This window comes from Carassius gibelio, chromosome B7 (genome assembly GCF_023724105.1).
Source record: "Carassius gibelio isolate Cgi1373 ecotype wild population from Czech Republic chromosome B7, carGib1.2-hapl.c, whole genome shotgun sequence".
NCBI lineage: Eukaryota > Metazoa > Chordata > Actinopteri > Cypriniformes > Cyprinidae > Carassius > Carassius gibelio.
The window spans coordinates 4,355,309-4,368,144 of NC_068402.1; the positions used below are offsets into that span (position 1 = coordinate 4,355,309).

Consider the following 12,836-nt stretch of genomic DNA (forward strand, 5'->3'; position numbering starts at 1 on the left):
TGAGGATGGGTTTGGGACGAACTCAGATGCAGACAGGATGTACTGAACACAAGATTTATTATACAAAAAGGGGAAAAACAAAACCCACGAGGGGGAAAACAAGGGCTAGGGTGAACACTAAAAGAATTCTACAAAACACAATAAACAAGGTAAACAAAGACTCTGAACACTAAATACTAACAAACACTCACTGCAAGACAAAGACTTCTTCGAGGGGTTTCTAGGACAAGGTATCTCAGGAGAATGACATGTAGGAACACATAAGTAGAACAATGAACCGACGAAAGACAGAGCACACTAGGAGATCTAAATAGGGGAACAATTAAGACACGACAGGTGGCACAGATACGGCAATCACAACAAGACTAGGATAACAAGGGGGGCGGGGCAAGGGAATGAGACAACACAAGCACATGGCCCAAAGACAAGGCCATGTGCTTGTACACAAAACACGGGTCTGTCATGATCCTGCCTCAAGACTAGAGAAAAGTCGGGACATGAAGGCAGAATCATGACAGAACCCCTCCCTTAAGGAGCGGCTTCCAGACGCTCCCCAAGGGAACATCAAACGCGGGACAAGACTGACTGGGACAGAGACAAAAACCAACAAGACATGACAAATAATAACAAAGGCAAACATGAATAGACAATGACGGGGTTAGGGTGACAAATCAAAAAAAACAAACAGGGAAGGGGAGGGGGCGGGACCACAAAGTTCATGGGGGACAGACCAGGGTGGGTGGGTGGGGTAGGAATCTTAGGAGGACAGGACGAAGGCTGACGACGGGGGGTACGGGCAGGTCTGGGTGGTGAGGGACGGGGAGGGGTCTCGGGACAACTGACAGGGGACATGACAGGAGCAGACACGGGACGCGGGGGGACAACATCTACTGGACACGGGGGGACAACATCTACTGGACACGGGGGGACAACATCTACTGGACACGGGGGGACAACATCTACTGGACACGGGGGGACAACATCTACTGGACACGGGGGGACAACATCTACTGGACACGGGGGGACAACATCTACGGGACACGGGGGGACAACATCTACGGGACACGGGGAGACGACATCTACGGGACACGGGGAGGCAACGACAGGACACTCGGGATTTCTGGGGACAGGGTCCGGGGACGAGACAGGACTGACGGGGACTTCTAAAATCTGAACAAGACGGGACAAATAATCAGAAAAAGACTTTACAGCTATTACAATGGGCATCTCCTTGCGAGATGAGACCGATTGTAGTAAAGCCTTGGCTGCAGAGTCGGCCGCGGCTCTCTCCTCCGCCCTCGTGACTGCTGACTTAGTGACAGTTCTCATCCTTGCCGGCCCGGGCACGCCAGCGCTCACCGCTGCTGGCTCGGGCACAGTCACCGCTGCTGGCTCGGGCACAGTCACCGCTGCTGGCTCGGGCACGCTCTCCGCTGCTGGCTCGGGCACGCTCTCCGCTGCTGGCTCGGGCACGCCAGCGCTCACCGCTGCTGGCTCGGGCACGCTCACCGCTGCTGGCTCGGGCACGCTCACCGCTGCTGGCTCGGGCACGCTCACCGCTGCTGGCTCGGGCACGCTCACCGCTGCTGGCTCGGGCACGCTCACCGCTGCTGGCTCGGGCACGCTCACCGCTGCTGGCTCGGGCACGCTCACCGCTGCTGGCTCGGGCACGCTCACCGCTGCTGGCTCGGGCACGCTCACCGCTGCTGGCTCGGGCACGCTCACCGCTGCTGGCTCGGGCACGCTCACCGCTGCTGGCTCGGGCACGCTCACCGCTGCTGGCTCGGGCACGCCAGCTCTCTCCGCTGCTGGCTCGGGCACGCCAGCTCTCTCCGCTGCTGGCTCGGGCACGCCAGCTCTCTCCGCTGCTGGCTCGGGCACGCCAGCTCTCTCCGCTGCTGGCTCGGGCACGCCAGCTCTCTCCGCTGCTGGCTCGGGCACGCCAGCTCTCTCCGCTGCTGGCTCGGGCACGCCAGCTCTCTCCGCTGCTGGCTCGGGCACGCCAGCTCTCTCCGCTGCTGGCTCGGGCACGCCAGCTCTCTCCGCTGCTGGCTCGGGCACGCCAGCTCTCTCCGCTGCTGGCTCGGGCACGCCAGCTCTCTCCGCTGCTGGCACGGGAGGAGACAGGGTCACAGGACCGGCAGGCCCCTTCTTCCTCCTCTTCCTCCTCGGGCGCGGTGCAGAGGCTACAGCTGGGTCAGAGGCGGGTTGGGGGAGTTTGGTCTCGGGCAGGGCAGCCTCGGACGCCGAAGACTCTGAAGCTGACTCCCATGAAAGCCGTCTCCCTCGCTTGTTGGGGAGACTTAAGGTAGTGGGAGGTACCTCAGGATCTTGGGAGGGACGTAACTGATCCCCCAGGGTTGCCACGGCCAGGACACGACCCTCCGGGATCGCCGGCAGCTGGGTAGGTGGGGACCTCTGGGGGGTACCCTGCGGCGCCTCCTGGGAGAACTTCTCCCACAGCCGGGCATAATTGTAGAGAACCCACTCGTTCTCAGGCGAGTATGGCAGGGCAACCCTTTTCTTCTCGGCGGGGGACGACATCCAACACTGTTGGCGGAACTCCAATTGGGATTGAGGAGTGGGGGACATCCTGTCTGCTGAGTTCCTATTTGGTCGGTTCATTCTGTTGTGAGGATGGGTTTGGGACGAACTCAGATGCAGACAGGATGTACTGAACACAAGATTTATTATACAAAAAGGGGAAAAACAAAACCCACGAGGGGGAAAACAAGGGCTAGGGTGAACACTAAAAGAATTCTACAAAACACAATAAACAAGGTAAACAAAGACTCTGAACACTAAATACTAACAAACACTCACTGCAAGACAAAGACTTCTTCGAGGGGTTTCTAGGACAAGGTATCTCAGGAGAATGACATGTAGGAACACATAAGTAGAACAATGAACCGACGAAAGACAGAGCACACTAGGAGATCTAAATAGGGGAACAATTAAGACACGACAGGTGGCACAGATACGGCAATCACAACAAGACTAGGATAACAAGGGGGGCGGGGCAAGGGAATGAGACAACACAAGCACATGGCCCAAAGACAAGGCCATGTGCTTGTACACAAAACACGGGTCTGTCATGATCCTGCCTCAAGACTAGAGAAAAGTCGGGACATGAAGGCAGAATCATGACAGAAAGCTATTAATCTAAACTAAATTACATCTTATTTCATAACATTTTTAAAGGAGGGGCAAGACATTTTTCAAAAACACTTTAGAAAACTGATTCGGACCGAGTAGTAAAACAAACTCGTGTCTACGGACGAGAGAGAGCTCAGTGCGCAGGAATGACATGAGCGAGCCGGGCAACAGAAAGATAGAGATGGCAGATAAAAAAACAAAAAACAAAAGAAGAGTTAAGGCAATAAGTAAGAACCGTGTAAATATCGGATCAGCGTTCCAGCGCTGGAGATAACCAAAGTCCTTTCAGGCAAGTCGTGCCACTCGGTCGCCATCTTGGCAACGCCTCCGGGCAGCTATTTCAGAATAACAAGACCAGCTCCTATCTAAATGAATGGGCAGAGAGTCAGAACTGCACTTTCACAGGTCACCGGGACATAAAAACAGCATGCATAGAAACAGCAGTGAAATATCATAAAAATCGCTGAAAAAAATTTGATGACTTTGCCTCAAAATAAGGTTTAAAACGCCTTTTTCCCCACAGGTTATACCTTTACTACGCATGTGCAATGGTTCCTCAACTGTGCGCATACGTCAGTGGAACCAGACGATAGGCTTAAATGTTTCCCGGCTTGACTGTTAAAAGCAGATGATTGGCTTTCCAGCGGGAGGGACGGGACATGTGCACACAACCGCCATATATATATATATTGAGGATTGAGGAAGTGACATGTCTCTTATAAACGGTCTCTGAGATAACTCAAGGAGCGGAAGGCCTGGGATCATGTTTGTTCTCGATAGGTGAGTAACACCGTGTCTGTGCTGCAACAGCTAAAGTCTGTATAGTACACTGGATGCCACAAAGTGACCATTGAAAATCATTTGAAATGTGTAAATACATCATAAATAGAACGCAGCAGCAGTTTTATGTCAGGGATTTGTGATGTTGTGCTGCATTACATCCAGTGTAGACCATAGATATGTATATCAGACCCATTTGGAGTAGGGGCATGTTTGTTTTGGTGATTTTAAATGTGAACATTGGCTACCAGAAATCACTTACCCAACCTTTAACAATTAACTCATTTTAATTAATGTACAGTACATTCACCCAGACTATGTTTTTTCCACTGCATAGTGGAATAAAATGCATAAAATGTGGTTTACTGAGATGTCATTGTTAGACCTTTACACTAATATGTTACCAGCCATAAAGTGTCTCAATATAAGTAAAAAACACTGTGTCTGAATGAACTCATATGTGATCCGGGACCCCTTAAGTGTTCTTTACAGGAAAAATAACCCCCCAAAAACTACTGCAAAAACAAATATGCCAAATATTACATGTTTAGGGCCCTATGAAATGTTATTTTTTCTTCATCATGTTTTATTGTTACCTAATTCTGTGTTTTAGCATATGTAATTATTGAAGTGCATAAAAACAACTTAATTTGATAATTTTTTCCCCTTAAAATAGCCTTATGAAATGTTTTTTTCCCCTCTGAAATTCTGTGTATTTAAATTTTTCTGGTTATCAAAAGAAGGCATAAAACATTTATTTAATTTATCTTTTAATTATTGAAAATTAAGCAAACTTCATTTTTTGGGGACTTACTATTGAAAATTAAAACATGGAAGAAATGTTGTGTGATTTATTCCTTAAATTATATTTGTTTAATTTTAATAGTAGTAGTAGTGGGCTATGTACATTCTGCTGAACAATAGTAATAGATTTCTGGCAAATACTTGTCTTTAAACTAAACCAGACTTTTATTTTGACGGGTTACCGTACCGTTACAGTTCTGTGTATGTGATACTACAGTCTATGATGTGATATGACGCTAGTTTTACTCAAATCAAACGGTCAGATGCTCATGAAGTGACTCTCAGAGCAGTTCTGGAGATGTTCTTCATGTGTTTATGTCCTAATTTAGTGAGACGACAGAAGATGATGAAATCACCACGAGCGTCACGCGCGCTTCAGTGTGTAATTAATGAAGCCGTGCTTCTTCACCATTCATTAACAGAGACACGCAGGATTCATATTTAAATAGACTTTTCCGGCTTAATATTTAAAGATATTGATTCATATCGTGATTTGATGTGAGAGCAATGACCGACTTTTGATTAATTCATTCAAAATTTGACAAATTCCGTGACATTCCACGTTAAACTGTAAATTCCGTTTTTATGATTGGATTCCGTCTGCGTTTTCTGCATCGTGGAAATCATAGCGCCCTACAGTAGACATCTGTCTGCTGTTCGTCTGATGCCTTAAAACTGAAATATCACCATATAATGGAGCCAGTCCTTTTGTTTAGACTAGTTCTGTAGCCTCCCGGCTGGTTGCGGACGACGCCATGTTCAATGAGACAACATGCGAGAGGAGGGGGAACAAAATTAAGGAGGCGGGGGCAAGCACAGCACAGAGAAGGCAAACAACAAAGTGGATCAATCAGAATGAAATATAAACAATATATCGATATATATATATGATATGTCAAAATCCATATCGTGTTTGAATAATATCTCGATATATTTTAAATATCGAGATAAAGCCCACCCCTAGTATTGAGAAATTCACCTTTGAAGTTGCTCCAATGAAGTCCAATGCATATTACTAATCAAAAATTAAGTTTTGATATATTTACGGTAGCAAATTTTCTAAATATCTTCATAGAACATGATATGTACTTAATATCCTAGTGATTTTTGGCATAAAAGAAAAATATATCATTTTGACCCAGACAAAGAGTCTTAAGACTGGTTTTGTGGTCAAGTGTCACATGAGTCAGTATGTTTTTCAGTCAGTTTTATATCGTTTTTATTTTTCAAAATATGTTTATATATTTTTTAAGTAAAGTTAAAAATTTCGTTAAAATAACATTACAGGGGTTACAGTGTAGAATTAGTTGTATTTACATAATGTATTTAAGTCTGTGCACAGCTTTAACAATCAAACCATGAGACTGAATACTACTACTACTACTACTACTAATAATAAAAATACAGTTACAGAGTTCAGACAATGTTTATGTAGTGTATTTGTAGATGGTAAATATAAACTTTTTCCTGAGACATGATTTCTAGACATGAATCAAATGTACAGTGGTTCCTCTTCGAAGTCTATACTTGCTCACTGTCTTGTTCACATCCAGACAGTTTCCTGAAAATAAATAAGGCTAGCAATTAATGATTTGCAGGCCCACTCATGGATCTACTACATAAATGTTATTAGCTGTTGCTTTTGTTGTTCACATTTCCATGTCAATACATTTCATGACTCATTACAAATGACATGGTGTGCATCAGGTTAACATCAAGAACAATGAATCAGTGCTTTGTTTACCTTCATAAACCAGTGACATTTTCTCTGGTTTCTTCCCTGCCTGGTCACAGGCCTCCTTTAGTAAAACTGAGATTCTTTCCAGTGGGAACATGTCGATTTGCATGGTCCGTCCAGCACATTTGACAATGACATTGATCTTGTCCACTTCCGCAGGTTCATTATGATCACTGAATGATTTTGAATACTGTGGCGAGATGTGTGGATGATCTGAAATAATCGAGTAAAACTGATTAAATAATGTCAAGATCACAAAAACTTGAGCTGATTTTAGTGATTGGGAATTGATTTTATAGGGTTAGAGTTACATACCATAATGACCTGAATGTGAGTTTACAGTGGTTTGTACAGGACTGCTCCCCTCATGGTCCTCAGACACCCGTTTTTCAGGAGGATTTGTGACTGGGATGTCATCTAAAAAGATCAAGGTAATGCTTTTTGATTAAAGCCAAACTTGTTTTGTGTTAATTAAAATACACTGATTTGTGCACATTAAGACCATTAGTATTAAGAAAGTACAGGGTTTCATGTTGACTAACTTCAATATTATATTAAAGTTTCAGACTGCAATAAATTATAGAATGATTCTATTCAAAAAATCCTTCCATTACACTTACTCTCACACTACACAAGCTGTTGCATGTCATCCGGGACTACATATCCCAGCATCCATTGCACACACACACACACACACACTCTCTCTCTCTCACACACACACACACACACACACAGCTGCATCACACACCCTGCATAAGCCATGGACTTCCTCTCTCTCACACTGATGAGTATTGTTTGCGCTTATCACCTCATCTCTGAAAGCAAGGTTACAGAGCCATTTCCGAGTTTTGTCTAGTCCAGTGAATCACGTGAAGTTTTGTGCCTCACTCAGCCCTTTCACACATACAGACATTTCCGGAAAATTACTGGTAAATTGCTGTAAAGAGATCATGTGTGAACAGGATCTTTTCAAAAATACCGGTAAATTCGTTCTGGCAATTTACGGGTATGAGAAGTTGTAACATTACCAGAAAATTGCCGGAATTCTGCTGTGTGTGAACCATAGACTGTAAAAAAATATGGACGTAGTGTCCGTGACGTCATCCATAGACTCCTCAATCGCGGTTTTGAAGCCTAAAGTGTGCAGAACGGGCCGTCGCCATCTTGGCAGCGTGTCATCGCGCGACTCTCACGGATAATCGAAAATGGGCAAAAAGGCGGGAGCTGATTGCTGAAGCCACGCCCACCTAGCGCGACGGCATTGGCAGCAGGGGCAATCCACCTGTCACTCAAGTGGCCACACCCTTAATTATGCAGAACTTTAAGGCTTAATATAATTTAAATGGATGAGTTATAAAAAATTTCACCCCCCTCCCCATTGTCATGAAGGGCAAAATTAGCAATATAGACCAAAATCATTTTTTGAACCAGGCTGTAAACATATTTTTTTCTGCTGTAAATTTGGGCATTTTAACATGGGGAGTCTATGGGACTGACTCTCTTCTGCAGCCAGCCTCAAGCGGCCAGTCGATGAATTGCAGTTTCAGTCACTTCCTTATTGGCTTCACGAAAGAGAGCGCATGAGGTTGCTGCTTGGTGTGAACCATAGACAGTAAAAGAAATGGACACAGCGACCCATTGGAACTCAATTGAGACAAGTGAAGCCCGTTTTTTTAGCTCTTTTTAGCACTTCTGTTTCTGACGCGCAGACTCAAACTAAGCTTGATGACGTCAGCAACCTGTCTGCCAGATGTAAATCTTCTAGTAGCTGTGCGTGCAAACTGCCATCTTTAATCTTGCAGAGACGGCGAGCTTGAGCGGGGAGTTCTTTGTCGTGAATGAGTAGGAGTAAGTATTCTGATTAATTATTTTGTATAGTATTTTAAAATGTAACGCCAGTACGCCATATTAAGTTAATTGCCTGCGAGCTTCTCCACCTGTCTGTACGGTAATGCGACAGAGAGTCACGTGGTTATGACGCAATTGTTAGCCTATTTTTACAAAAACTGTTTATACGGGGCCATAATGTAACATAGAAGGTAATGGAGCCCTTTATACATTGTCGTGTATCTTTAGAAATAAATAATGGACAAATGGAGTCTTTAAATGCCTCAGATGTAAAGTTATTTGCTGTCAAAGTGATGCCAAAATTAATAGGAGTCAATGGGATGCTAACGCAAGTGAAGTTCTGCTACAAGATGGCGGCAACCGGCCGACTTCAACTTCCGGTCGACTTCCTTGCCGCCTGGTGTGAACGCAGAAGGAAAATTACCGGTATGAGCACGTACGAGTTCAGAACGCAGTGACATAAGACGTCTCCTCCGGGCCTGCTACGTTCTGCTACTCCACAAATCCTGGAGCTCTAAACCAGTGGACCTCAACCCGCGGCACGTCATGAAATCACTTGCGGCCCACCATGCCGAACACAATAAAAAAAAATAATATGGTTTTTTTTTTTAACTTATTTTAGTTTTTACATAGGGAAAAACACATAGGGTACAAACGAGAAGTCGGAGCAGTGAAGAAGAGTGCTGGACATTCGGCATCAACTTTCGGTTTGCCCCGCAACTCACTTGAGGATGTTCAGCCCGTCTATTTCTCCAATTCTCCCAAAACCGCTTATACTACTGCTTCAGCTATTAAAATAGTTCAGTTTTGGTTTTGTATGTTTGGAGCAGGCTTTGATCGTTAAACAGGCCTATAAGTTTTGTTTTTAAAGCAGCCAGCACAGAGAGAGAGTTTACATAAGCCTATGTTTAATCAGTTTAGCCTTCTCAAATCATCACGAATTGTCTAAAATAAAATCTAAAGATATAAAACAGTAACGATGCAAGCAAGTAACAATGTTTTAACGTTAAACCCATATAAATGTGCACTATATTTTGTGCGGAGAGTGCAAGATAAAGCACGCTTTTTTGAGACATAGGAGCCAGTGCGATCATAATATAACTCATCATAAAATAAATAAATATAAAATAAGGAAAACAAACATGCTTTCTGCCATCTCGTCTTGAACAAGAGAGCTTACAAAAATAAACCAAAACTCAGCGAATACATGCCTCACAGACATGATAAATATATCTATAGAAAGCTTTAAATTACTACTTAACAAAATAATAAAAACAGACAACAAAAAATCTCAATACAATCATAATTCGTTGAGGAGGCGCATCTAATGAGGAGATGATGAGTCAGGCAACTTCATCCTTGGGACACAGACTCAGAAAACACTAGTCTATTAGTAAATTATTCAAATGTATTTTTACTATTTCCCTCATTCATGGTAATTACTTTTTCTGGTGCTTTGGGACATCTTTTGAACTCTATTTGAACGCAGAACTGTTTATTTGCGCTGATAGACTATTTGATATTAATTTGGATCAGCATAGGTTACATTTGTGAATGCACCTTTTCGGCGATGTCGCACGTCTTACAGGCTGCAATTTACTTTTGCAACTTCATTGTGCTATTAATCCTTTCAAGCTGATTTTCACTAAATTGGTCAGCTCCCGACAGCATCGGGTGTTTTATTAATGGTGAGTATAATTATTCAAACCAGTTGTCTATTATGATGTCTCTGTAACAAAAGCAGTTGCATGAATAATAAAGTTTGAAACCAAAAATGAAATCATCAACAGAAAAACTGACCATGTATTACCCTCCATGTTTAAAAATACAAGCGCAGCTTTTAGAGATTAATGACGTCACATAATTACCGGTATTTTGGAATGGATGTGTGAATGGAGCTTTTCCGGAAAAAAGACGGAATGTCGTTGACTTTGTGAACAGCGTATTTTTGAATTTACCGGTAAAGTCGTTCTGGTAATTTTACAGCAATTTACTGGTATTAGGCTACTGTGTGAAAGAGGCTACTGTCTGTTTCCTGATCTCCTGCCTGTCTTGGATTCTTCTTTTACCTAGTTCTCTGTACTTTGTTTGCCCGATCCCAGGCTCATGATAGCCTTTGGATTACTCTTCGTCTTACGGTTTGCTGTGTATCGACTCATGCCTGTTTCATGACCACGTCTTTAACTAAAGGCATCCAGATGGATCCGCATGTCTCATATTTCTGTCGCCCAGTTACATATGTACAACACAACCACTAAACACAATGAGTTACAAGTGGATGAACTGGATAAGCTAGATGTTCGTCATACTTTCATTTCCACTATCTGATGGCTCGGTCTGATTCTGATTTGCTGTTGTCCACCAGAAGACAGAGTAGATCTTCTGCACCTTTAAAGCACATTATAAAGTTACATAATTTCTTTACACATAACCCCAATTGTAGTAGTGTTCATTAAATTCTACACATTCCCACAACCCGTATTTATTTTTCCTTATTATACTGTAATTGCTATAAGTTTGAAGATGTTTAAATATGGTTTTCATACTCTTTCATTTTAAATACTGTTCACTTTTAACTAGTTGCTTAGTAGCAAGCATATTACTAACATACTGGATTTTTAATAGTACTTAAAAAGTGCATATTAATGTCTTATTCTGCATGACCATATTTGACAACTACCTTATTAATATCAATATTATTCAAGTTATTAGGAGTTTATTGAGGGAAACGCTTATAGTTAACAAGTGACCCAAAATGACTTTTGTTCCTTCAAGATAGGTGTTATTTCTTTAAGATTGTTTTGTTTTGTAATTAAAAGGTAAAATGATGTCATATCTTGCTTCCTGACCTCTCTACACTTTTCTATTCAAATAAATATTAAAATAAAAGGTAAAATGTTAACATTTTTAGCTAATCTGATCATGCTTTTAGCTACCACTGTATACTCTCAGCACTGTTTACACATTCTACCAAATTTTCAAGATTCATTTGGACTAACTTACCAGAGCAGTGGGATATCTGAATACAATATCCATGTCTTGTCAGTTGTTTCCACTGTTCGCTTTTAATGCTCGCTGCTTTAAAACTGCTCAATATATTCCCACTGCATCTTACTTTTGCTTTCTTTCTCTTATTAGCCCCCCACCCACAAGCATTCCTTTAGAAATTCCCTAGCTTTTTGCTCTGATAAAAACACCCCTGGAGCCAACACTAGATCCCTAAGCAAACAAGTCACGTGTTTGTATTTCTATTTAGTTTTATTCATGCAGATTACACATAAATGTGCAATACGATGTGATTTTAATTGTATTCAATCGACAGGTTTGTCTGAGGAACAGGTCAACATTTTAGTTGTAATTGTAATGAAGTAGTTTCCAAATAATGCAGCTTTTACATAAGCACGTGTGCATGCTTCACCTCCAGAGAATGCAGTTGCTATTTTAATTTCAATACATCACAGCCTGTTGCTTCTGTACCATAATATTGATTATTTTTGTCTTGTTCTTATATTAATAATCTTTAATGTTCCATGTTAAATGTTAATTGACAGCTTTAGGTGGTTGACTTGTATTTAAGTAAAAACAACATAAAGTACTTAGATTAAATATTTACAATATGTCACCATGATAAAAATGTCAATTTATTTAGCTAAATCAGTAATTCCTATTTCAGATGCTCTCGATGTTTGATATACAGAGATGCCCTGCCACAAATAACATGCATTTATACATTATTAAAATACAACAGAAACTCCAAAACATTATCAACCTGTTTAACTGGGAGGGCACGACAGTCCTTTGGAAATCACTTTAGGTTTAGCAATTATACCTCAGCTAAAACACCACAGTGGCAGGATCACGGACCTGTTTTGTTGTGTTGTGCCCATTTCTGTTCCTGTGTTCCATTATAATGTTCCTTTCCTCTTTTGGTTAATTAGTCATTCTGTGCACCTGGGTTTGGTAATTATCCTGTGTATAAAAGTTCTTGTCTGTGCATTTCTCCTCTGTAGGGTCTACTCATATGTACATGTGTTTGCTCCAGCGCTGGGTGGTGCACTTAAATAACCGAAATCATGAAGTGTGAATTGTTGGACACTTCATGCACTCAATAGTCACATCTTTAATTACATAAGGAAGGGGGAGGGACTATCAGACTCAGCTATTATGAATGACAAAAGAACCTTATAAAAACCCGATTCCAAGAAAGTTGGGACACTGTACAAATTGTGAATAAAAACAGAATGCAATGATGTGGAAGTTGCAATTTCAATATTTTATTCAGAATACAACATAGATGACTTATCAAATGTCAACACATCAAAACATCTAAATAAAGTTGGGACAAAGCAATTTTTACGACTGTGTGTCATCCCTTCTTCTTTTTATAACAGTCTGCAAACGTCTGGGGACTGAGGAGACAAGTTGCTCAAGTTTACGAATAGGAATGTTGTCCCATTCTTATCTAATACAGGCTTCTAGTTGCTCTAGTTTTCCAAAAAGAACTACAAAT

General features: G+C 42.2%; 1 long non-coding RNA gene across 1 annotated transcript; it reads right to left on the reverse strand.

Annotated features, from left to right (window-relative positions):
- Positions 1 to 40: 40 nt before the first annotated feature.
- Positions 41 to 3,147, reverse strand: LOC127961234 (uncharacterized). Its single transcript, XR_008154406.1, has 2 exons — positions 2,751 to 3,147; positions 41 to 117 (listed from the first exon to the last, which is right to left on the reverse strand). It is a non-coding gene; the product is annotated as an uncharacterized LOC127961234 (long non-coding RNA).
- Positions 3,148 to 12,836: the final 9,689 nt, after the last annotated feature.